Source organism: Bubalus bubalis, chromosome 7 (genome assembly GCF_019923935.1).
Source record: "Bubalus bubalis isolate 160015118507 breed Murrah chromosome 7, NDDB_SH_1, whole genome shotgun sequence".
Classification (NCBI taxonomy): Eukaryota; Metazoa; Chordata; class Mammalia; order Artiodactyla; family Bovidae; genus Bubalus; species Bubalus bubalis.
Window position 1 is genome coordinate 86,807,356 of NC_059163.1, and position 27,982 is coordinate 86,835,337.

General features: G+C 38.1%; 1 long non-coding RNA gene across 3 annotated transcripts in view; it reads right to left on the reverse strand.

Annotated features, from left to right (window-relative positions):
* LOC112586232 overlaps window positions 1-27,982 on the reverse strand; it is an 89,206-nt gene that overhangs the window by 46,961 nt on the left and 14,263 nt on the right. The window contains exons 2-3 of one of the 3 annotated variants that reach the window (XR_006552404.1): window positions 21,688-21,767; window positions 20,501-20,551 (exon numbers count right to left, since the gene is read on the reverse strand). The exons of the other annotated variants lie outside the window; for them this stretch is intronic. This is a non-coding gene — a long non-coding RNA (uncharacterized LOC112586232). Of the gene's footprint in view, window positions 1-20,500; window positions 20,552-21,687; window positions 21,768-27,982 lie in introns of those variants that run through there. 3 annotated transcript variants of the gene reach the window in all.

Sequence of the window (27,982 nt, forward strand, 5' to 3'; positions counted from 1 at the left end):
CATTTAGTCAGTGTGAGAAAGAACAAGCAGCTTTTACTTAAGAGGGCCACATTAAAGCTAACAGTTATTAAGGCACAGGCAGTTTTCACCAACACAAGAATCTAAGAGAATGTTCCTAGAAGAACTGAAACATATAGAGTAGTATTCTGATCAAGAACAAGGCCTCTAAAGGGAAATAGGTTGGGAGTGAGAGGATCAAATTAAGTGCTGGACAGAATGGTACAAAGGTGAGAGTTTTTGTGAAGATGAGTAGTCTTGTAATCAAATTTTTAGTTATGATAGAGCTAAACAGGGATATGACATATGACAGCATTCATTCACCTCTTGGAGGAAGAAGGGCAACCAGAACTATTAATCTGGTACAAAAGCACTACCCTTGATGGTATGGAAGCTTATTAGATAGGTATCCCACAAGACTTGGACTAATAAGACCATGCATAGTCAATGGCCCCCAAGTCTAGGGACAGTGTGATGCCAGCACGGGATGGTAGCAGCTTCCCAGCACCTTGAACCATATAGTGTTGCATCAGCTTCCAACTTTTCTCAGGTTCCACTTCCTTCAGTGAAAGTTTTCTCCCATCCCTCCAGACCACAGTATCTGAACTCGTATGGCACTTACTATCAATACCTATACCATTTATCAGATTATTTAACTATATATCAACTAAGTCTAAGAATTGTTTCATACCCATGTAATTTATTGTTTCATGGTATTTAGTAAGTATTTAGTAAGCATTTAGTAAGCTCATAGAATGCAGATACTACATTCTACCCTTAGGGTGCACCTCTCTCAAATTGCAATCTCAAGTCCATAGACAGCAATTCTGTTTTTCTGCAACTCCACTCAGTCTTTGCCCATTTCTCTTAGCAGAGAAAATTTAATCTTATTGACTCCAGATATGAGTTTCTAGGTTTGCTGAAAACATACAAATGGTATCTATAATGTATGTTCACCTGTCTTGGAATACTGGGTGAAAAGATTATGCTTTAAAACTTAAAAGCATAATTTAAAACAAATTAAGCATTACCTCATACAGCTAATAAAAGAGCACTTCTTAGAAGGATATTCAGGCCAATCATTCATTCACCAGATATTCAATATAAGCTATTGATTTCAAAACCTATAATGGATATAAGTAGGAGAAAAAACTTGATGAGACACAATTGCTTGGGTCAGAAAGGTTTCAATGTATTAATATTAATATAAAGTATTTACTATAAATAGACATTTTTGTGTACATATTTATAACAATGATGGATCTATAAAATGATATTCATATACACTATCTAGAAAGGAAGGAAAGAGAGAGTAAAGAGGACATGGAGGGAAGAAGAAATTGAAAGCAAGCCCTCAATTTTTGAGGACGGTGTGGAAGAGAAACCACACCTTTCCATATGACCACCACAGCACTGTCATTGGCCAGTGGCCAGACTCAGGAGAAACATATCGAAAATAATGTATCTGGTATTCTTATGTTCTAAAGGCAGGTACTTTCAGTAACAGTGGCAGTAATCAGTTTTCACATGGAATGTGGGTACAAGTCACAGTGTGGGAGGCAACTAAAATCAATGGGTTATTGAAACTTATTCTCAATAAAACACTACCTTCACACTACAAATGAACCAGTGTTTGAGAAAAGAACCTGCTAGCTAAAACATGTATAAAAGTGGTAGGCCTCGGGTATGATTCTTTAAAAAAATACAAACTAAAAATTCAGGCTTTGTCTAAATTATGATAGTCACATTTAAAATTATTATTGTTCATTTATTCATACAACAAAAACTACCAGAATTCTACTATGCATTAAGCACCCAGGAAATCTTAAAATATTTGTTTATACTGATTACATTTCCAAGTAAGTTATTCCAATGCAAAAACAAAACTATTTAAACGTTCCACCTGCTCTTTAATATTCCAAAATTATTCTCTTACCGAAGTACATAAACAATACTATCTGACTTCAAAATAACAAATATGCAGTTTTAGAGAAAAATAAATGTAAGGACTTGTCCAAACTTATTTTAAAATACACGGCAAAGAAAACACAAAATTATCACAGTTTTAGTAGTACTAGGATAGTCTGTGAAAGACGTCTGTTCCTTGGTTTATATGATGTCATTTTGAGATTAAACATGTGTTTTAACAAACATAGAAAAACTAACTGACCATGGAATAAAAACTTGAAGAGCCATGAATAAACTAACAGTAACCAAAACAAGCCGGTTACAAAGTATGCCTTATTCAATTAAATTTCAGAAAAACTAGTATACACATACTGCAAATTTAGGATGCCCCAAGGAATTAGTAACTTGTATAACTAAACCATACAGAGTTGATTTTTGTTAGGAACTCTAGCATTACCACAATTTGTAGTCAATATGCCTTTGAATGAATCTTCTCAATTTTGCTTTCTCTCTCAGGTAAATGAACCAAGATATTAGTCAAGTAACTATCTTAAAAACAATTTACAAATGGTAATCAGATTTGGTCTTTAAAGGAAAACATCAACACAGAAAACATGTGGATTGGTATCTATTAACCTGAGATATGTGTAATCCCATAGAAAGAACTATTTTAATTAATTTTTTAAGGTTTAATTATCACTTAATCTGTATATAAGGCTTCCCTGGTGGCTCAGACAGTACAGAATCTGCCTGCAATGCAGGAGACCTGGGTTCAGTCCCTGGGTTGGGAAGATCCCATAGAGAAGGGACTGGCTACCGACTCCAGTATTCCTGCCTAGAGAACTGCATAAACTGTATATATGTCCCAAGCTAAAATGAATTTGATAGAAAATAATAGACAGATGGGTAGGTTGATAAACATACAGTAAAGGTTATCTTTAATATATAACTGATAATACATATATATGCATAAATAAGATACACACATACAGAAATCTTAACCAAGAGAAACTGTAATAACATTTTTAATGCATCATAATACCTTTTAAAAAATAATTTAAATTAATTTATTTTTGGCTGTGCTGGGACTTTGTTGCTGCGCGGGGGCTAGTCTCGAGTTGAGGTGCATATGGGCTTCTCACTGTGGTGGCTTCTCTTGTTGCAGAGCATGGGCTCTAGAGCACACAGGCTTCAGCAGTTTCAACACATGGGCTCAAAACTGTGGCTCCCATGCTCTAGAGCACAGGCTCAATAGTTGTGGTGCACAGGTTTAGTTTCTCCATGCAGAGTGATCTTTCTAGATCAGGGAAGGAACCCGTGTCTCCTGCACTGGCAGGTGGACTCTTTATCACTAAGCCACTGGGAAGCCCAAAGCATCATAATACTTTGGCACATTTATTTAGTGGTTCTCCCAATTTGGAACTCAAGACTAAATTTGCATTTTGATTTGGGGTTCAGACTTCTTCCTGTTTGCTAAGAAAGAAAGAATAAACATATCCATATTCACCAGAATAAAGAAATGTATATTAAATGTGAGAAAGAAAACTGGCCATACTTAGAGAGGAAACAGCTGTAGGTCTTCCAAGTTGAATCAATATGAAGGATGCCTTGCAAACATTCTATGGAATGGATTTTCATTTCCACTACCTCCATGCTCAAATTTAAAGGAAAGAAAATTTGAAAGCGAGGAAAAATATCAGCCACTATTGTGAATTTAAATTTCCATAGGAAGAGTAATGAATAAAACTTCAAGAAAATATGCAGATTTTATCTGATAATTAGGTAAATTCCATCTAGAACTAAGTGAAACACCAAAGATAAACTGTGATAGACCCTGCCAGGTACTGTCAGAGATGGGTTCTCTCTCTGTTTTTGCAATACTAAGACAAAATTAACTGCCTAAACTACAGCTGGTCTGCTGGGATATTAAGGGCAAAGGTAGAGGAGTGCTCACTCCCTTCACAGCCTCACCTGCACTCTACATTGATTTAGCAACTATCCCAAGAAATACTACTAATTGTAAACGATTTTTACAATTAAACACTCTAAGTTTCCACTCCCTGTTATTGCATTAGTTTTCTAGGTCTGCAATGACAAAATACTGCAGAATGAGTGGCTTAAACAACAGAAATGCATTTTTTCACAGTACAGGAAGCTAGAAGTTCAAAATTGAGGTGTCAGCACGTTTCGTTTCTTCTGAGGCCTCTCTGCGGGGCTGGCAGGTGGCCCCCTTCTCTCTCTGTTCTCACGTGGTCTCTCTTCTGTGCTGGAGAATGCTTGCTGTCTTTCCATCATGTCCACATTTATTCTTGTTATAAGGACATTAGTCAAACTGGATTGGGACCCACCCTGCTGACCTTATTTTAACTTAATGACCCTTTAAAAGACCCTATTTCCGAAAAGATTCACATTCTAAGATACTACAGTTCAATCATAACAGTTGTTATTAGTGTTATTATCACAATTATTATACTAGTCTGTTCTAAAACATCACTTTACTTAATCTTCATAGCTATACTAAAAGGTAGGTATTTCATCTCCATTTAACAAAAGGTTTCAAGACCTTGATTATGATGTCCTAAACAAAAAGTTTAGAACAAAAAGTTCTCTAAAATTAAGTTTCTTCTGGAAAGTAAGTGCCATGAAAAGTTCTAATGTGACCTGTTTTCCTATCAACGTTTTTCCAGCCTAATACTAGAAAATTCCAATTTGCAGCTAGAGATAATGCTCTTTAGCCAGGCAGAGCACCCACACACAAATAAACAGAAATTGTTGGCCTAACAAAATTCTTTAACGCTTAGTTCCAAATTCTTTCCCCTCTGCTCAGAAGAATTCTAAGTTTTGATCCTAGATAGTTGGTGAGCCCTTGTCTTTTCATCACAGGACCTCCTACATCAGCATCTGGGCTTTCATGTTTGGAAAAGAAAAACGTTGGCTTCTTTTGTCACATTATGTTTATACAAACTCAAAATCTGCTAAATGATGTCACTGTTTTCTTGCTCCCAAACGGCATATTGTAGAATAATATTTTTAATTATTCCCTCACAATTACATACAGAGATAATATATCTGGTATATTTTTTGTATTTTTCAAAAGAGTGTCACTATGTATGTGAGACCAAAACACTCATACTTGTTTAAAAATGGAGTGTGGTTTCTATGGTAACAACTTTGGGGAAGGAGAGCAGCAGCTACAGATTTTTTTTAACAGTGCTTTTTCTTTAAAACATGAACCAGATATTCAAATACATCGTAAGCTATCCAATTAGGTTCAGTAAATACACTCTGGGACCCTAATCTATGGCCTCTGTATTTGGCAGTGCTTTTATTTTACTTAGAGTAAGCTTTTGTCAGGGGTTCCAGCTTTTTCTCAAATCCACAGGGATCTCTCTTCAGGACTCTGTATCCCATTATCCTATCACACCACACAGATGTCTTTTTCCTTGTTTCTCTTTACACTCTATTTCATTCCCCTCTCTTTTCTCTAGCGAATAAATACTTTCTTGCACATGCTCAGGCAAAAATCTAATGAGTTGTTTTGCTCCTATATAGAAGCATTTATATGTAACCAAAACTTGTTAAAGGAAACATATCGAAAGTTATGACTAAGATGGTATATGTCATCCTCTAACATTCGTTTATGTTTCTTTTCGAGGAATATAGACATATTGTAAGAGTCTGTGATGATTTAAGTTGGCTAGAGACGTTGGCTTCTTTTTGTCAATTATGTTTTTACAAACTCAAAATCTGCTAAGTGATGTCATTGTTTTCTTGCTCCCAAACGGCATATTGTAGAATAATATTTTTAATTATTCCCTCACAATTACATACAGAGATAATATATCTGGTATATTTTTTGTATTTTTCCAAATGAGTGATGTTTTAGCAGGTAACATCATTTTTCTATTAAATTAAAAAACGGAGAAAAACAAACAGTTTCAAAATGAAAGTCAGTTCCACAATTTAATAATAATTTAGGAAATTTATGCCCATGTTACTCATTCCATTCTTCCACCATATTATCAACTGTATCTTTGGCCACCTGATGTGAAGAGATGACTCATTAGAAAAGATCCTGATGCTGGGAAAGATTGAGGGCAAAAGAAGGTGGCAACAGAGGATGAGATGGTTGGATGGCATCACTGACTCAATGGACACGAGTTTAGACTGGCATTCTGCAGTCCATAGGGCTGCAAAGAGTCAGACATGACTTAGCAACTGAAAAACAACAATCTTTTGATTTGACTATATGAAGACAGCAGTGTTGTAGCCTTAGGCAGCTTTCTGAATCTGCCCTACAACATGAAAGTAGTGGTCCTTGTGGCCTTTTCACAATAAACCTCCTGTGAACTGTTTTGTTTTCCCACCTCCACCCAAGTTACAGCTCTAAGGCATTTCAGACTTAGATGTGGCACAACGCCTTTCAACACTACTTGATTTTAAACAGCCAGTTGAAAAGGAAAAGTAGATGAAATTAGATCTCGCATAAATATATACATTGGATTTTACTCTGTTTAAAAAGACAAATTTCTTCATACTAGAAAATTCTTAGCAAATGAACCAGTTAATTTGTAACAATTTTATTAGCAAGTCTGTGAAATGAATATTCTTTTTTCTACTCATGTATTAGTTCAGCACTGGCATTAACTCAGTAATATGCAAAGATGTAAACTTTGAGAAGGTTATTTTCAATACAAAGATCCAAATGCTGACCATTAATTTTTTTTTCTGTTGGTTAGAATATAGGAAGTCACAGTAAATCCTTAAATATTGCACAATAAATCTATTAGTAACACATTTTCATGATTTCTGCCAGCTAGTACCAACATAGAAACTATACTCACAATGTTAAAAAAAAAAAAAAAAGGAGGTGGCTACATTTTAAGGAATAATTAATCTATAAACTCTTACTAAGTAGAAGTCACTAGATAAATCTTCAGGCTAAAATGAGGCCTAAAAAGGAAAACTACGCCTTAAGAAGTTTACAAAATACTTTAGGAAAGAAGCCACATAAATGTAAATATATCAACCCCTCCCCCAAACTAATCTCTAAATTCTATTATTCTGAGAAATAAGATATTTAATGGATCAACATTCTCTCGACTCTTTGTAATGAATCTTGAGACGCTTTTTCTAAGAAGTTATCCTATATATGTAAAATAATCCTTACTCCTAAGCCAATTGTTTTTCCATAAATCTTTAAAAACACCACATCTTGGGCTTGCCAGATTTTTAAGACTCTTTAAAATTTTTATGGGCTCAAAACTATGAAAAGAAAATTATAAATAGAAATTATTATTAACTGATAATACCATATGTACAAAATTGTATGTTATATCAACTATTCAATTGCATTGAGACCCAACTTAATTATGTATAAATATTTAGTGTGGAAGGTGGTAGCATCTTAGTGTTTGTTATAAGAGAAAGTCAGATCTCTAAAATTTCCTAGATTCTATGAAGACTTTTAAATGGTCATGCCTTAGCCAAAGTATTCAAATGACGCTGTTAAACATTTTGAGTGAACAATATTCAAGCAAGAAATTAATCTCTAGTTCTGTCTGGGATTTACACAATTAAATGGTAGGATTAAAACCATGTGAATAATTTCATGAAACTCAAAGGAATAAAATGACTTTACCAAAATTAAATACGAAAAAAGAATACAAAAACTGGCTTTTTTAAATCTAAAATTACCCTATGATCTGGAGTAGGTAGCAAAATTTCATTAAGTACAACATCCAAATAAATGTAGCAATAATATGCTAATTGTTCGATATTCAATCATTGTGTACACTTCCAACTTATTAGTAATTCTGTTGACTGACCACTGCTGTTTCTTTTACTCGAGTCTCAGTTTATATTTTTCTCACAAGCAAAGTCTTTGCCTTTCTCAGACCCAAGCGCTAAGTGACAGTTGCCTAGTCATGTCCGTTGTGACCTCATATGGACTCTAGCCTGGCCAGGTTTCTCTGTCTGTAGAATTCTCCAGGCAAGAATACTGGAGCGGATTGCCATTTCCTTCTCCAGAGGATCTTTCCGACCCAGGGATCAAACACAGGTCTCCTGCATTGCAGGCAGATTCTTTACCATCTGAGCTAACAGGCCTTTGCATTGAGAGAAAAATCTTCTATGCTAATTAATAAACAAGATGGTGATGGTTATCATAATTAATAATGGATAATCTGGTGTCACGTCATGGTCATGAAAGACATCTATTTATTCACATTCTGTTCAAATGTGAGAATGTCAACTGCCTTGGTCTTTTGATCAGTTTGTTAATATCTACAAAATGGAAAGCAATTGGAGAAAATTGTACTGTCACCTCAGACACGATGGTCCAGCACTGCCTGTGCTCACCTATGATCCATAAATATGTGCTCTTCATTCCTTGTTCCCAAACCCTAAATCTAGGAAGACTGTCCTAGCAGTATCTTGGCTCTGAACCATATGCCACATTCTCACACATGGAAGGTTCTGATCTCTGCTATTCGGGCTTTTTGTGTTGGTTCTTGATCTAGGGTTCAGGGACTTTTTCCATGAGTTCTGGGTTGGCTCCCTCTCCAGGCCAGTCCTCAACACTATTTGACCACTTGGTTCTTACTTTCTCAGTAGTTCTGACCTTCATTATTCATGCCTCCCCTTCAGCAGCTCCATCATCACTCTGAATTGTTCATCCTCTTCCTTGTGCACCATTTTCCTAATTTGTTATATTATTTCTTAACCCGCAGCTTCCAAACTCTTCTAGTTCTATTAACAAACCTTGTTCTCCTTGTTAAAGTTCTTCACCTTGGATTATAACATTTATTATCAATTTTTAAAATAGTGGTTATCCTCTAAGAGACAATTTTTGGGCAGATGTTTTGTATATGGTCTACTCTCATATTGCAGCACTCAACAGCAGTGGTCCTCAGCCTTTTTGGCACCAGGGATCAGTTTCATGGAAGACAATTTCTCCATGGATCAGGGGTGGCTTGGAGATGATTCCAGTGCATTACATTTATTGTGTACTTTATTTATATTATTATTACACTGTGACATATAATGAAATAATTACACAGCTCACTAACACAGAATCAGAGGGAGTCCTGAGCTTGTTTTCCTGCAACTAGATGGTTGAGCTCAGGTGGTAATGTGAGCAATGGGGAACAGCTACAAATACAGATGAAGCTTCACTTGCTCACCCACCCCTCACCTCCTGCCTGCAGCCTGGTTCCTAACAGACCATGGCCAGGTATTGGGGTTTGCAGACACCTGCTCTACAGGAAAAGTATCATTTCCCTACATTTAGTGAAAGAAAACTGAGGCATGACAAATTCAGACCCTGGTTCTCTGACTCCATGTCTACTCTCTGACCATTAGGAGGATAGCTCACATACTAGAAAGGCTTTTAAAATAGAATTCTCAGGACGTATCATAGAACTTCTGATTCTAGCATTGCTGGGCCACACCAAGAGATTCCAACAATGAGCCAGGCTTGAGAGTCAATTCACTGCACCCGTTGCCACCAGCCTACTGTAACCTCTATTTGTGGGGTGCTCCACCCTTGAAATGAAACTTAAATCATTTTTAAAATCGACAGTGTCTTATAGATTCATGAGGCATAATTTTTCTCGGAGGAGCTCCACATATCAGTCTGCTTATATGATGAACATTTTACACATTCTGGATTGTATGCTATTCTCATTCTCTCTTCTCCTCTGTCTTTTTACCCAGACCTCAAATCTGAATAGCAGCTGGTTAATACCAGTAGTCTTGGAATGAGAATTTTTCTCTATAGGCTTGGAAGACATACATAAGGACAAGAATCATTACCATAAAGTCATAACCATATGGACATCAAGTTTCCATTAATGTGTTGGGAAAACATATTAATAATAAGATGCAAGCATGCTCTTCTACAGTCACTAGCACAAAAATATAAGTAATTGTATTGCACAAATAAATCAAACCTTAAACTAGTTATTCTAAAATAAATCTTTCTACTAAAATTAACCATGAACATTTTCCATAACTTTAAAATAAACTTTTAGTGTCACTATATTCCAACTGAAAACAAGAAGCAAACAAAATCATTAATTCTTTCCACTGAAACCTTCTAGGTGCTTAGCAGTTTGAAGTCAAGTGTCAATTTGTTTTAATAAAGATTGAGATACATAAGATAGCTGCAATTATTTTTGCTTCTGGTACTCTACATCAAATGTATTTTAAAAGCTTTCAGAAGTTTTAGAGGAATAGTGAGTAAATCTTCAAATGATGACTTTTTTAAAAGGAGAACAAAACAACTAGATAGCTATTTTACCAAACATGGTAGGGACCATAATTTTTTTCCTCATTCATCAAGGGACAGAAATGAGGTATGAAGACAAGCCAAAAATCCTCTGAATCAATTAAGGATTTACTGGAAGATACAAGGAGAAGACCCAGGATGTGTGACCAGAGACTGCATTGGACACAGAAGTGCCTCATGATGCTGAATTAATGCACTTGCCATGCTTCCCCTTCTTAGTCAATGCTATCAATTAAGTTTTCCCTACAAGTCAGTAAAATAATTTAAAAACTGATGCTTTAAAGTCCAAAGTAAAGGAGATCCAAAGAAGGAATCTTGCTTCTGTCTGGTTATGTTATCTGTTAGAGCTAAAAAGTGAACGGATCTGGGCCTTGGTTGATCAAGTCATCACAAAAAAGGCTTGAGCTGCATGTAGTTGATACTGGAGTAAGTCCAAAGAAGGAAGAGAGGTCTGCTTCTGAGATGGCAGCCCAAGAAGGCACTAGTTCAGGAAAGAACTTTAAAAGCCAGGAAATGAATCAGAATGGTTGCAAATGGTGGCAGTCCATAACACATCACCAAATCAGGAGGACCAGGCAGATGGGAAACCAGAAGAATACACCCCACTTTGGAAAATGCCCATTACAAATTTGATTTAGGCCAGATAAGCTGCTGGGGCAGGTTAATTTCCATAAGTAAGACATACTTTACTCTCTTTATTTTGTTGTGTTCCTTTAACAGAGAAATCGTGTTTTTCTAAGTTCTGATCTCCTGTCTGGTATTGTGCCCCTTGTAAACTTCAAAATACTGGCTAAGAGGGAGATCTCAAGATGTAACATAAACGGTATCTTTTTTCAAGGATGGAAATTCAGCATATGAGCCAATATTGAATTTCTGACAATTATTCATTCACATATTCAACTAATGCATTTTTAATTGAGACAAAGCAGGAAGGTGCGAAGTGCTAAAACTTTGAGCATTTTAGCAAATGGCTACAGCCCTGACATTTAGTAATATGAATTTAAAAGGAATAAGACATTTTCTAGTTCTCCATTGATCATACTACCCAAAGCAAACTATCAGATAAAAAATCTCAGAAATAAAAGAAAGACCAGTTACCTGTTTATTCCTTAGAGAGTCAAGCAAAATGAGAATGCTTCTAATTTGTTTTGCCTTGATAAAATCCATGGACTTTGTTACTCAGTCACTAAGTAGTGTCTGACTCTTTGTGACCCCATGGACTGCAGCACACTAGGCTTCCCTGTCCTTCACTATCTTCCTGAATTTGCTCAAACTCATGGCCACTGAGTCAGTGACACCATCCAACCATCTCATCCTCTGTCATCCCTTTCTCCTCCTGCCCTCAATCTTTCCCAGCATCAGGGTCTTCTCCAATGAGTTGGCTCTTCCCATCAGGTGGCCAGTTGGGCTTTATACCTTGTCAAAAGATTTCCTTTTTTGACAATCTAGAGGTAGACTGTCCTCTACCAAGTTGTAACAACTTGGTAGATGGTTTTATAAATCCTCCATTTATAATTTGAAAATGGAATAAGGCATTTCAGAATTCTCATGAATTTATTTTACAGATCATAAAATAGTGACTTGCTTAAGTTTTATCTGCAAATCAGTAGTTAGAATAATCAAATCCTCAACTTAAACAATAGTATCTCCTTACACCATAAATTTTCTTAGTTAAAAAAGGTACATTTATTACTTTATCTGTTGTGGTTTCTCTCCTGCAGGGTACAGGCTTTAACACTTTCACTGGTGTTAAGGGAGTGAGGACAGAGGATGCCCAACTCTGCTTCATAGAGCCTTCGGAAAGGGCATTTGGATATACAAAAACATTCCATTGAGATATATATGAAAAACAAACCAAATCAAATCATGACAATGAGAAGTTTATTATGTTTCTCTTTGCTTAACATTTATAGTCACTGATAAAATGACATTTCTTAAATATACCTTTGAAAGCCAAAAATGTGTTTACTTCTCCTATAACAAAAAGATGGGGAAACCTGGAAAGTTGCTTTCTGTGTGTGTTTGGGGTATGTTTCATTTCTAACTCCTTTAGTTTTCCTTTATAGTTTAATTTTGCTGTTTAATACTGAGTTATATAAAGTTGTCAGAATAGGTATATGTCTTCACAAACAACTATCCTTATTTTATGGATTAAGACACTGAAGCTCCCAAAACACAAATAACTTGCCTTGAACATTATTACCTTAAATTCAACAAAGCCACTGATATTCATTGTTCAAATATCATAAGTAAACTACTTATTGAAGGGTTTTTATGTAATGTAAAATATACAACAAAGGAGAATTCTGTCTCCAATTAATGATTTTTTTTAAGTTAAAATACAATTCCTGATTTAATATATTCTGTTCCCTTGAGGTTAAAAACAATGTGCCTATGTGTTCAGGGTCAAACCCAAACTTCCATTAGAAATTAACAAATTTTCATATAAATCATAAAGAAAACTTGAAAACTTTTCACCTACCATATACAAATAGCAAAGATTTTTGTATGAAGTAAAAAAGATATAGGTATCTTTCTCTTCTTTTCTCTCTAGTCATTAATTTTTCCTTTTTCCAAATATAAGTACTTTTTAAATTATATTTATTACTTTACTTTTTTTGTATAGAATCCAAAAAATATTGAATCAGTACCTGCAAATGCTGGCGCAACAGCAATTTCTCATTAGGGTGATCATCCTTAACAACAATTACACAATCAGATATGGTCTAGGCAAGTCTTTCGTTTGTCAGTTTTAAAATAACACAGTCCTACTCAGGAAGTTAGCAAGAATGCATATTTCCATCCAGGTGGGAGATGTACAGCATGATCACTTCCTGAGAGAGGGCTTAAAGCCCATCCTTTCCAGGTGTTTGGTATATTTTTGGCAGTCTTTTCTATTTGCTTCTTCCACAGGGGACAGCAGAATTCCAAGCTCTTCAGTTACAACATTCAAGATAGATCTTCTCATTGTTTGGGGGAAAATATTGTGATTTTAAAAAAACTACTTCCAAAAGTTAGAATGTTTATTCAGAGCCCAGTGTGGATCACAGGGAAGCTTTCTGTGGACAAAGTCTGATTCTAACAATCTAACTAGGTTAGTAGGTCACTGAAACTATTTTTCCCTTTCTTTAAGCTAATATTTCCAGGAGGTGAGAGGGCTGGGGAATACTCTAAGCAAATATCAACAGGGCTTCCCTGGTGGCTCAGACGGTAAAAAATGTGCCTGCAATGTGGGAGACCTGGGTTCAATCCAAGATCGGGAAGATCCCCTGGAAAAGGAACTGACAACCCACTCGAGTACACTTGCGTAGAGAATCCAATGCTCAGTGGAGCCTGGTGGGCGGTAGTCCATGGAGTCTCAAAGAGTGGGACGTGACTGAGCAACTGACACACCTGTACACACACACACACACACACACACACACACACACACATATCAACATGATCAGTTTTTCTAAAGTTTTTGAGAACTAGAAAAAAGTGAAAAGTCTGTGATACTAGATTTTACAGCTTAAAAGGAAGTCATGGCTTTGCCCATCTCGCTCAGGTATGCTAGCAATGGTATTGTGACTAGTGCTTTTTCTCCAGTCCTGTGTCCTTTAACTTACTTTCTACACTGTGCCCACTTATAATAACATACACATTTAGTCCCTGCTTTTAATAGTTTTACTTTTTTGGGTGGGGAGTATGAAATAAAAAAGGATAGCTTTATTGCTTTGCCAGGCAAAGAGAAACACACTGGGCTTCTATGTCTATAGTCCCTGCTTTTATTTTATCATGATAATGGTAAAATAATTCATTTTCCCTATTGTTCCATGTTCCTCTGTACTTTTTAGCACTGAGACTTGTGTCCAATAAGGTTTTCTATTTACAAACTCCATTATGAACAACAGACCTTGTTTTTTCATTTCAGTGATTATTCACCTTCCACTTTAAGAACTCACTATGAATTAAAATTCCCATGCTTCTCTCACTTTCAATTAAAAGACAATACTATTTATTTAACAAGGGAGGAAAAGGCAGATAAACGTGGTAGAAATCACACTGGACCTGACTTAAGCGACCAGGATCCTGAGTTGGTACAATAATTCCTGAGTCCAGGATCCAACCCATTCATTCAGATACTATTCATAAAAGTGTTTCTAGATCTCAGATTCTGTGCCCAATACTGAAATAATATAGTGCACAAAACATTCATTTTCTCAGTCCTAACACAATGTGGTGAGGAAGATAAGAAGTAACCAAATAATCACACAAATTAAAAATATTATTACAAATGTAGGCGAAATTTGACTGCATCCGAAAGGTTAATATGTGCATCAGATATCCTAGAGGAAGTGATATCTGACTCAAGATATGAATAGGTTGGACACACAGAGCAGAGAACACTGGTCTGGGCAGAGTAAAGTCTTTAAAGAAAGGTCCTGAAGCTATGGTTTTTCCAGTGGTCATGTATGGATGTGAGAGTTGGACTATAAAGAAAGCTGAGCACCAACTGATGCTTTTGAACTGTGGTGTTGGAGAAGACTCTTGAGAGTCTCTTGGACTGCAAGGAGATCCAACCAGTCCATCCTAAAGGAAATCAGTCCTGAATATTCACTGGAAGGACCGATGCTGAAGCTGAAACTCTGATACTTTGGCCACCTGATGAGAAGAACTGACTCATTGGAAAAGACCCTGATGATGGGAAAGATTGAGAGTGGGAGGAGAAGGGGATGACAGAGGATGAGATGGGTGCATGGCATCACTGATTCAATTGACATGAGTTTGAGTAAACTCCAGGAGTTGGTGATGGACAGGGAAGCCTGGTGTACTGCACTCCATGGGGTCGCAAAGAGTAAGACATGACTGAGTGACTGAAGTGAAGCAGCAGAGTAGTTTAAAACGGAACTTTTTAGGTCCTTAGGTAAGGAGAAGACAGTACCAGATATGATAGAAAGAGGCCAGATCCTGCAGAATCTAGGAGGACTCGTTAGCAATTTTGGTCTCAAAGTTAACAGCAATGTTAAAAAAAATAGAATTGATGGCATTGGATTTGCATTTAAAAAAATTATTGTACAAAATCTGTGGAGTATGGATTAGAAAGGTGTAAAAGCACAACCAGGGAAGAGAACTTTTACAGGAATCCAGAATGTAGATTATGGTCATTTGGACCAGAGAGATGTTTAGTAGGAGAGAGAAAAGTAAATGGATTCAAATATACTTTATTTGAGGAGTGAAATTAACCAAAATTTTATGATGAATTGAATACAGCAGATGAGAGTGTCTACAGGGACCTACAGGTTCGGGGCTTGCAGACACCATTGACTGAAATGGGCCATGTTTGCAGGGAAGGTGAGGAGTCTGGTTTTACATTACTATGTTTGGGGTATCTTTGATCAACAGCTTAGAAACTGAGGTTTATAGGGCTCAATTTCCATACCTTTAAAATGAGAGACTGAGTAAATTATTTCTAAGATTCTCTTTCAACTACATACTTTGATTTTATTCTGTTGCTTTTAAATGTTTTTTAATACTGATTTTTATTTGCTTTTTAATTTATTTTTACTTATTTTTTACTTGTATTCATATTTATTTTTTATATTACTTTTATTTTGTTTTTGTTGTTATTTATGAATTCACTGGCCCTTTTCCCATGGATAGGGTTGGGGAGGTTGGGATGATTCTAGCACATTAAATTTATTGTACACTTTACTACTATTATTATTACATCAGCTCCACCTCAGGTCATCAGGCACTAGATCCTGGACGTTGGGGACCCCTGTTTTAGAGGAAAAGATCTTTGGTGTTCAAATTGTCAACTTATAATTTATTGCTTTTGGCCCTGAACTGAATACAGTATCCAATTCCCTATTCAGTTCCTCTGTCAGTTTTTCTTAAACATTTTTACAGCTCTCTTTTCCATCAGGGGAAGATGGTGCAGTGGTAACAAAGGACTGGTAAGAGCAAAATGCCATTAAAAATGTAGAAAGACAGTAAATACACAAAAAGATCATAAAAGGAAATTCTATGGTCGAGTCTCCAAATGCGTTAAATAGATATTAAGTACATTTCAGCAAGTGTAAACCGCAATTAGCTCAAGGCAACATTACATATGCAGTGATAACACAGGGTCCTTCCTGACAATGGCAGTAATTCCAACTACCTTCATGGGCTTGTTAAAAGTAGGATTTGGTTACTGGGGGATCTTCCCTGGTAGCTCAGACAGTAAAGCGTCTGCCTATAATGCGGGTAGACCCGGGCTCAATCCCTGGGTTGGGAAGATCCCGTGGGGATGGAAATGACAACCCACTCCAGTGCTCTTGCCTGGAAAATCCCATGGATGGAGGAGCCTGGCAGACTACAGTCCATGGGGTCACAAAGATTCGGACACAACTGAGCGACTTTACTTTCTTTCTTTCTTGGTTATTGTGGAAGGCAGCCTCTAAGATACCCCAATGATCCCCATCTCTTGGCATTCACACCTTTGAATGAAAGCTGATCTTTCTGGTTGTACTCCATCCCTAACCCCACACCTAACTAAAAGCCAGGAGCACATCAGAAAACTATTACTTACAGCATATGCAAAACAGACCTTTCACTCTTTACTTGTTCTCTGTCTGAAAGACTCAACTGTCAATAGGAATGCAAGCTTCAGTTATGAACCCAAACTTTTGAATTTCCTACACAAGAAAATTGTATGCTGTAAATATACCTCCATGTTTTTTTCATGAGATTATCATTCACCCCCCACATCAACTATGTATCACCACTTGATCTCTGAAAAATCTTAGGAAGATAGAAATAACACATTAACATGGAAATCACACTTTGATGCTTCTGTGATATGCTGATTGTTTCATATAACCCTCACAATAAAAAACTATAAAGGACATTAGCCCATTCATGTAGAAACTAGGCTATTTAAAGAAGCTAAACACATTACTAAAGGTCTTATCTACAGCCAAGATTCAGTACATCTGAATCTGATCCTGCCCTTTTTCCATGGCCCTATTCCCATATCTTGGACAAGGCAATGGCACCCACTCCAGTACTTTTGCCTGGAAAATCCCATGGATAGAGGAGCCTGGAAGGCTGCAGTCCATGGGATCACTGAGGGTCGGACTCGACTGAGCAACTTCACTTTCACTTTTCACTTTCATGCATTGGAGAAGGAAATGGCAACGCACTCCAGTATTCTTACCTGCAGAATCCCAGGGACGGGGGAGCCTGGTGGGCTGCCATCTATGGGGTCACACAGAGTCGGACACGACTGAAGCGACTTAGCAGTAGCAGTACCATTCCCATATCTTAGAGATATGCTTGAAGAAGCAGCCCCCAACCTCCCCAAGAGACAATATTCAGTATCACCAGCTATCATAAATGCTGTTTCCTCACAGGACCAGTAGCAGATTTCCTTGCAGCTTTCAGAGTTGGGGATATTTCTTGTTGTTTTGGAATTCTTCAAAAAAATAAATAAATAAATAAAAGAGACCCTTCGAAGAATGTCTCCAGCGGTACAGAATGGCATTTCTTTGTGCCCATGTCAATTTCTTCTCTCTCTCTCTCTCTCTCCCTCTCCTTCATATTCACCCTTTCTTTTTCTTCCTTCCCCTTTTCTCCTCTTCCTTTCTGTTTCTCCTATTGCCAGATGTGTATTCCTTTCATATTACTGAAATCTTCACATTCTGTTCTCTCTAATTCTCACTTCCTCCATTAACTCCAGCAACTCTTCTATCTCTAGACCTCTATAGTGTGTGGAGAGACACTCCTTAAGCCCTTTCTCCTTCTCAAGCATGCCGTGTGATCTGTTTATAAAGATGCTGGTGTTCACCTTCAGCAGGAAGGAGGAACTCTCCCAGCAGTCACCCAGATGGACTTTCAGCTTTCATCCTCCTAGTTAACGATGGCATTCCTAATGGAAATCTTGTCTCCTGGGGCACAGCTGTTAACAACTTGTTTGGCTAACTGTGCACTAGAAAACCAAATACATCCATTGCCTTCTATTTAAGCTGATTTGAACAGAGCTTCATCTTAATCTTCCAGAAGGAGATGAAGGGGTGGAGTTGGTATGGTTATTTTTCAATTTGGGCTCCATATTCCTAAAGAGGAAAGAACACCTGCTCAGCCTGTTAAGCTGCATATTAATTCTTCAACTCATCCCTTCTGAAAAAGTAACACAGTCCTCTCAGGTGAGTGACTCTCAAGCAAGGAAACTGGCCTGTGAGCCAATGTACCATTGCTTTCTGCTGCCATACTATCGACTGTAAAAGCAGACCTGGCTACATAGTTAAAACTTCATTACCCTTTATTCTAGTGTTTGCTGTAATATGTGTATGCATGCTCAGTCACTTAAGTCGTGTCTGACTCTTTGTGACCCCATGGACTGTAGCCCACCAGGCTCCTCTGTCCATGGGATTCTCTAGGCAAGAATACTGGAGTGGGTTGCCATATCCTCCTCCAGAGGATCTTCCCAACCCAGGGATTAAATCCACATCCCCTACATTGCAGGGGGATGCAATGTAGTGGCTCTTTACCACTGAGCCACTAGGAAAACCCTTTTTTTGTTGTAGCATACTTCTTAAATATTTAAGTGAAGAAATAATAAAAGAATAAATTAATAAATATGAGTTATCTCAGTGTACCCATGAAAGATAAAAGCTATTTTTTTTCAGCCAGACATTTGATGGACTTTAGGAGTCCTCATAACTTCCCAATCAATCTCTCACTTCCAAAGGGGCAAGGGACTGGGGCTGGGAGGGGGTGTTGGAGAAGTAGAGTTAACTGAGACATTTTTCAAAGTTAAGAAGCGATATCAAAGATCCTAGAACCTTAATATTCACTGAGATAATTAAACACAATGTAGAAAGGACCCTGATTCCATGTAACATCAATATCCATGAGCACTCTTCCTTCAGCTGATATTCATTAAGTATTGCTATAGAACAGACATTGTGCTAAGCCCTAAGTCTAGCAAAGCCTGACCTACTCACTACTGCAGTGGGGTTGGGGAGGCAGGCATCAATCAAATGCACCATCGTTATAAGCTAAAATAAGCATTCTGGACAAAAGGCACTTAATGTCCTAGAGGGACAAACACAAAAGAAAAAGATCTGTTTTTTGTTTTGTTTTGTTTTTTAATATAATTGCTGAATGTAGAAAATCAATTGGAGGAAACCCAAGTAATTCATCATTGTGCAAAGTAACTGACTTTTTAATATTAGATTAATGAAAATATACACAGGAGAAACCTCATCTTGTGTGCACTTGTCTGGAACTTTGAAAAATAAATTTTATATTCTACACAGGAAAACATATAAGCTGGGCAGCACCCAGGCAAAATTACTCTACACTCAAGGTACTTTTGATGTTTCACTGTGTATTATTTTCATGCATGGTTTAACTGGAGTGGGGTCTCAGTGGGTGGGAGGCAAGTACCCCTTGTTAAACCTGCTGTAGTCGTGTGCTCTATAAAACTTCAGGATATGGTAAGAGTGGAACTACATTCAGCTGCTTGTTATTTCAGAATCAATGTATTAGTTCAACAACATGGATCTTTAACAGGAACCACAGCACAAAATATACTTTTTCATAATAGATTCCTCTAGTTACTTCCAGAAAATAACACTGATTTAAGAAATTCAACTAATAGACATGACATCAACATGTTAAAATTAGAATAGTATGGGAAAAAGATACCTTTTTATTGAAAGTCAGTTCTTTCCATGTTTATATATATTTTTTCTTTTTTTTAATTTATTTATTTTAGTTGGAGGCTAATTACTTTACAATATGGTAGTGGTTTTTGCCATTATATATTTTTATTTTCTCTAAATATTTAATTATCCTTCCATTATTCTGCTATAATCTTTTCCCATTTAATCTCAAATTATTTGAAACACCATTACTTGCTTACCACTCCCTATACAGTCTAACATTTCTAGCATTTAAAGTATTTACTTCCTTCCCTTACATTTTGACTTTTTCTACTTCACAAAATAAGAACTAGAAATTCTCTCACTACAAATGTCATTAAAGTTTATAGCATTGAGGGAAAGAATGCTTAATCAAATCCTAATTATTTTCCACCTATCAAATTATAAATTTGAAAAGCTCCTATTAGACTAGTCATAATAAAATCCCATGGATGGAGGAGCCTGGAAGGCTGCAGTCCATGGGGTTGCTGAGGGTCAGACACGATTGAGCGACTTCACTTTCACTTTTCACTTTCACGCATTGGAGAAGGAAATGGCAACCTACTCCAGTGTTCTTGCCTGGAGAATCCCAGGGACGGAGGAGCCTGGTGGGCTGCCATCTATGGGGTCGCACAGAGTCGGACACGACTGAAGCGACTTAGCAGCAGTAGCAGCAGCACACCTATAATTATACATTATTCTATGTTGAATTCAGAGACACATAAGTTCATTGGATAGTTTCACAAAAAAGATATTATATGATTTAATGTATATTTACATGTAAGTTTTTGCTCAAACTATTAACATATTAAAAAGGAAGTGTCGACTCCTTAAATTCATTCACACCCAAAGAAATTTATGAATGCTACAAAACTAGTTTCCATGCAGTATTAAACTAAAAGAGACAGAATACATTCTATTTCCAAAAGTTTTTAAGGTGGATTTTTTTATAAACTAGAATCAGACTGTAGTTCATAAGCAGACCTTATAGCTCAGAATTCTCAATATGCTAAGAGAAATGTCTGCAGAAAATCTATTTTTTTTAATTTATTGTGGCAAGTAAACAGAAAATACCCACAAGGGAAAACATGACCTATAAAACCTTATTTTTATTAGCTGAATCTTTGGTATCAAAGGAAATTACATCAATTGCTATAATATGTAAAGCAATGAAATGCCTTTCCCGAAGTATTATTTTCATATGGAAATCTGAAAAACATTCTAAAATATGGAATGCAATTTTAAAAGATATTTAAAAAGACTTATCAGTAAAATGTGTCCACTATTTTGGATTAAGAATAATGTAAAACATTTGCATGTATTTTAGTATCACCAAACAACGTTGTTAGTATTGCTACAGCTGACCCAGCAACTTAAGAATCAAATGCTTCCTAGGAGACTGGAGAGGGGGCAGTGGGGGGCTAAGCATTATATTATATTCCATCTAAATATTATAGCATAGTCATTACCAATTCCACTTATTTTCCACTTTCTGAAAATTAAATTCCTTCTGAATAACTGAATATAAGAACTGATTTCATTAATATTTTTACAGAGGGCTATGCTTTTTTAACTTTTTCTAAATTAAAATCTTCCAGTATTTAATTTATAAAAAAGAAGGAAGGCCTCTACTTTTAAAAATAATAATAGGGAGCATGATGTCATGAAAAAAGGAAAACTTGAAAGCAGAGACAAGAGAGACCCCTCGCTTTTCATTGCCAATTGTGTCTCGGATCTGCTATGTGACCTTGAGAAGTCAACTAACAACTCAAAGCCTCGCTTTACTTGTCTGTGAAGCAAATACAAAGTTATAGTTACCAGCTGTTTCCAGGGTCCATGAGTCTGGGTGGGATCTTCCCATGTCACATACATGCACGTCAGCTGGGGCTTGGCTGAGCCTGTATGGGACCAAAAGGCATGCGCTCCGTCACGAAGCCTCCGCCGCGGCCAACACCGCACAGGCGGCACCAGGCTGCAGAAGGTCCAGGGAGGCATCGTTCCTCCCACCGACACACCAAGTCTGCAACTACATATGGAGCAAGGCCTCTGTCAGAAACCTGAAAACTAGCTGAATAGCTAGCTCCTTCATGGGAGGAAATAAGAAAAGCGGCACAGCCGCAGATTCTTAGGAGCGGCTGAGACAGTCTCGCGATAAACATGCTCCTTAGGAGACCCACAATCGCGGAGAAACTCAGAAATTATCCATCTTGAAATATCCTAATGGAAAAATATTCATTGAATTTACTTCTTTTCCACAAATACTGCCAGAAATATGTTGAAACTCTGTATGTATAATATTGAAGGAACTTCTTTCACAAAAGGCTTACTATGTGACAAAATTTAAGGTCAGAATAGACTTTCTACTATGTCCATGAGATTCATGACTTTTATTCCCAGGTGCCTGTTGCCCTCTAGTTTTGCATCTCCTTTCTAAGAAGCCATTCAACTAGTTTTTCTCCTCACCTTGGTACCTGGATTCAGTCCTTGTTGGTCTTTCCGTTCTCAGCTCAGCATGCTTCTTTTTTAGGAAAAGCATGCTTCAATCCTGACCCTTTGTTGTCAGGCCTTGAATCGTGGCCTGGGTACAGGCAGAGCCAAATTTACTGCAGGGTGGTTTGGCAACGTGATATTGCTGTATAGCAAGCAACACCCAAACTGAGTAGCTTAAAATAATAGTCACTTTATTTGCTCATGATTTCTTGAGTAAGCTGGGCAGTTCTTCTTGTCTGTGCAAGCTTGACAGATCCCTATGGTCACTCAGGTGTGTCGGACTCTTTGTGACCCTATGAACTGTAGCCTGCCAGTCTCCTCTGTCCATGGGATTCTTCAGGTAGGAATACTGGAGTGGGTTGCCATTCCCTTCTCCAGGGGATCTTCCAACACGGGACTAAATCTGGGTCTCCTGCATTGTAGGCAGATTCTTTACCGTCTGAGACACCAGAGAAGCCCCAGAAGGTGGGCTGGGGCTAATGATCTTGGATGACCTCCTTCATAACTAGTTAGGCCTGCTGCTGCTGCTAAGTCGCTTCAGTCGTGTCCAACTCTGTGCGACCCCATAGACAGCAGCCCACCAGGCTTCCCTGTCCCTGGGATTCTCCAGGCAAGAACACTGGAGTGGGTTGCCATTTCCTTCTCCAATGCATGAAAGTGAAAAGTGAAAGTGAAGTTGCTCAGTCATGTCCGACTCTTAGTGACCCCATGGTCTGCAGCCTACCAGACGCCTGCATCCATGGGATTTTCCAGGCAAGAGTTCTGGAGTGGGGTGCCATTCCCTTCTCTGAGTTAGGCCTAGTGGGCTTCATTTCTGGAAGGACAGACAACTAATCTCTGCTCATGTAGTTTCCTATCCTCCAGTAGTCTAGTTCTGGTTTCTCAAGCTTCTGAAAAATGGAAACAGAACAGACAAGTCCCCAAGTACAAGCCCTTTTTAAACCTCCATTTATATTAATTGTACTTGGGCCCCTTTGAACATAGCAAGTCACATGGTCAAGCCCAGATTCATGGACGGGAATAGTGATTCCTTCTCCTCATGGGAGGACCTTTGCAAAGAGCAGCATACAGAGAGATAGGAAGAATTTATGACCAGTTTGCACAAAAGGCTGAGCCTAAAAATAGAAGCCAATATATCACAAATATTAGGGGGAAGGTGAAATTTTTGATATTGGAAATTTCAAAAAGGCATTAAAGTTATTATTATGGAAAAAATCAGTACTAAGTTGGATTTTCTTAAGATGATATAGGATCCTGATGTTTTAAATTATATGTGGAACAAAAATGGGCACTTCTTTTCATTGCTTAGAGTCTTAGTCCATTTGGGCTGCTATAGCAAAATACCACAGACTGGGTAGCTTCATTTCTCACAATTTTGGAGGCTAGGAATTCAAGATCGAAGTGCCAGCATAGTTGTGTTCTCGTGAAGACCTTCTTCTTGGTTCCTATCAAGGACTTAAAAAATATGCGTTGTCTAAATGTTGAGAGTTATATTTTATTCAGTGGGAATTTTTAGGACTTCAAGTCTGGGAGACAGCATCTTAAGTAACCCTGAAAGAACTGCTACCAGGAGTCAAGGGGAGGAGCCAGTTTATATAGAAGTTTTGCAACAAAGGGCAGGTAGTCTGAACATCAAAAGATTATTATTGATTAGAGAAAACCAGATATCCCAAGTTAAGGAATTCAGCACTTTTCTATGTGTGGGAAGATGCGAGTGTTTGGGTTCACAGTAAGCATTCCTTCAATATGCACCTCAGCTCTCTGGGTCCAGTATCCTGTGTTTGTCACATCCTGAGTTTCCCCAGGACTCACCAGAGCGAGTGACTGCAGTCTGATGGCTGCTAGATGGCAGATATTGTTTCTTTCCTGAATTCCCTTCAGTTCAGTTCAGTCGCTCAGTCGTGTCCAACTGTTTGCGACCCCATGAATCACAGCATGCCAGGCCTCCCTGTCGATCACCAACTCCCGGAGTTTACCCAAACTCATGTCCATCGAGTTAGTGATGCCATCCAGCCATCTCATCCTCTGTTGTCCCCTTCTCCTCCTGCCCCCAATCCCTCCCAGCATCAGAGTCTTTTCCAATGAGTCAACTCTTCGCATGAGGTGGCCAAAGTACTGGAGTTTCAGCTTCAGCATCAATCCTTCCAATGAACACTCAGGATGGATCTCCTTTAGGATGGACTGGTTGGATCTCCTTGCAGTCCTAGGGACTCTCAAGAGTCTTCTCCAACACCACAGTTCAAAAGCATCAATTCTTCGGTGCTCAGCCTTCTTCACAGTCCAATTCTCACATCCATACAGACCACTAGAAAAACCATAGCCTTGACTAGACGGACCTTTGTTGGCAAAGTAATGTCTCTGCTTTTGAATATGCTATCTAGGTTGGTCATAACTTTCCTTCCAAGGAGTAAGCATCTTTTAATTTCATCTCTGAATTCCCTTAGGACTCACCAACTCACCATCCATGGTGGTCACAACTGCTGATGATTGTGGCATCCTCTGTTTACTGATGTGACAGGAAATATTCCATTTTTTACTATCCAGTGCCTCTTGCTGTGTCCTTGCATGGTGGAAACAGGGATCTCTCTGGAATCTCTTTTATAAGCCATTGCTCCCCATGAAGTTTCCACCCTCATGACTTAAGCACCTGCCAAAAGCCCCACCTACTAATACCATCACCTTTGAGAGGTTAGGATTTCAACAAATGCATTTTGGGGAGATACATTCAGATCATAGCACTTAGAAACTCCAGGGATCTACCTTCAGTCCTCCTTTTCTTTGCTCGCATCCATAGTTGATACAGTTTTAGAAGAAGTTTCAGAGATAAACCTGAAACTAAACAGCACATCTTGATTTTATGATGCCAGTAATATTAATATAGATTCAAGATACAGTCTCATCATGCTAGGTTCCCTAGCTCTGAAACCCTAGCTCTGCTGTATTATTTCATCCAAATGTGAGCAGATTAGCAATTTATGTGTTATTTACACTAACCAAAACTACCAGAAAATTATCAAAAACTCAAAAATACTAGTTTATTTTTTGAATTTATTATTATAGTTTCAGTAGCCAAACAGGCTGCATTTGCTAGTGAAGGTAACTGCTTTCTAATTCCTTGTAGTTCAAATAGTAATAAAAGGTCAAGCAGTGAGAAATCACTCAAGGCAAATAGATATGATGATTCTTAGGAGATATTTCATGCAGACATAGATAGAAGCTGAGAGTGTCTAGGCTCTAAAATGAAGGGGAAACCTACATCTGTCATGTTTTCACTATTAAATTTGGCTGTATCCTTCTGGCATGAGCTTATCACATGTAGATGACAATTACATCAGAGCCTACTTTACAGTGATTACATGTTAGACTTCAGAAAGGTATGGAAGAGGAGCTTCAAAATCATTAAAAGAATTACTAAACAGCAAGAAAAATCCCTGCTGAGACTGAATAGCATAAAATCAGATAATACTAAACAGCATGGAAACCAAAGTAAATAAAATAGTGCTGAATTTACCTCAGTTGGGATATGATTGCTCCCATATACAGTGTGTGTGTATGCGCGTGCATGCATGTGTGCACACGAGGGCACATTCACTCTCACTTGTGTCTGACTCTTTGCAACCCCATGGACTGTAGCCTGATAGACTCTGTCTATGGGATTTTCCAGGCAAGAATACTGGAGTGAACTGCCATTTCCTACTCCAGGGAATCTTCCCAATCTAGGTATCAAACCCCCATCTCTTGCATCCCTGCATTGGCAGGCAGATTCTTTACCACTGCTCCACCTGGGAAACCCTCCCATGTAGATTAGGCCCCTGTTTTAGACTCTCATAGGACTATAGATATCATCTTCAAAGCACTCATCACAATTGTAACTAATTACCCATTATCAATTCTCCCAGTAAACTGCAATGTCCATGAAAGAATGGATAATATGTGTCTTATGCCCTGTTGTATGTATTTCCAATGACTGAGCAATAGCGGACCCTCGACAGGGAATAGTTGAAGGAATGGCAAGGCAGGAGGAAGGACAAAACAAAGATGTAAAACAAGCACATTAAAAATTGATTGAGAATATGTGAACAAAGTGAAGGAATACATAGTAGAGGAGCCTGGTCACACATGTTAAGAAAGGAAATGATCATCCACTGAAATAATTATAACAAAAATATATTTGGCAGGAATAAGAGTAGAAGTAGGGCATGAGCAAAGACTTGCCATTTTGAGGGTTTAGGGGACCCAAAGTGAAACTAAGCCTAAGGGTGGTTATCATGGAGGCAGGAAAGAGATTGGGCAGTTGAAGAGGCTGATAAATTAAAAAGCCAGAAACAGTACTGTAGACCTACCAAGAGGGGCACCCACTCCAGGTCCCACCCTATAAAGGACCTGCTCTCTGGCTCTCTTTCAGTTCTGTTCCTTCCCAGAAGTCAGGAAATCTACTCAGAGTCCATATACCCTCTTTAAATCACATGTGGAATATACAGGACCACAAAATTCTATGCAAAGATCCTGCTACAGATCTGTTATCCTGAGGGTGGGCAGCACAACAAGAGTATGCTCCCTGGATCAAGGTCGGAATAAGACAATTTAGCAGGATACAGTTTGGTCCTGTGTGGTCTGGAGGGTCTGCACACCAAGTATCTAAGGCCTTCTGGTGCGGGAGCTGGGACAGAAAGAGAAAGGCATGAACATGGACTTGGGGCCTCCTGAACCACCAACTTATGACAAGGAACTCTGACAAGTTCAGGAATTCTAAATAGGCTTCCAGATCATTCTGAAGGTAAATATATATGCCAGCTCTCAAGTGATATCTTTGGGACTTCCCTGGTGGCCCAGTGGTTAAGACATTGTGCTTGAATGCAGAGGGAAGGGGTTCCATACCTGGTTGGGGAACTAAGATCCTACATGCCATGTGGCATGGTCCAAAAATAAAGGAGTCAATTGATATCTCTGTTTCCCAGGTACATTCTCTTGTTCTTCCTATAATAAGAGAATGCAGGATTTCTAGGGCACAAACAAGTTGCTGCTGCTGCTGCTGCTGCTAAGTAGACACCAGCTAAACTGAAGAAGTCAGAGATATCAAACCAAAGGAATTCATTGTATAGAGGAGAGTAGAAGCTATTTTATTTAACAGTCTATTAGCATGACATATGGAGAAGGAAATGGCAACCCACTCCAGTATTCTTGCCTGGAGAATCCCACAGAGGAGCCTGGTGGGCTACAGTCCATGGGATCGCAAAGAGCTGGACACAACTGAGCACACAGCTAGAACTGGACACAGAACAACAGACTGGTTCCAAATAGGAAAAGGAGTACGTCAAGGCTGTATATTGTCACCCTGCTTATTTAACTTATATGCAGAGTACAGCATGAGAAACGCTGGGCTGGAAGAAGCACAAGCTGGAATCAAGATTGCCAGGAGAAATATCAATAACGTCATATATGCAGATGACACCACCCTTATGGCAGAAAGTGAAAAGGAACTAAAGAGCCTCTTGATGAAAGTGAAAGAGGAGAGTGAAAAAGTTGGTCAAGCTCAACATTCAGAAAACTAAGATCATGGCATCCAGTCCCATCACTTCATGGGAAATAGATGGGGAAACAGTGGAAACAGTGTCAGACTTTA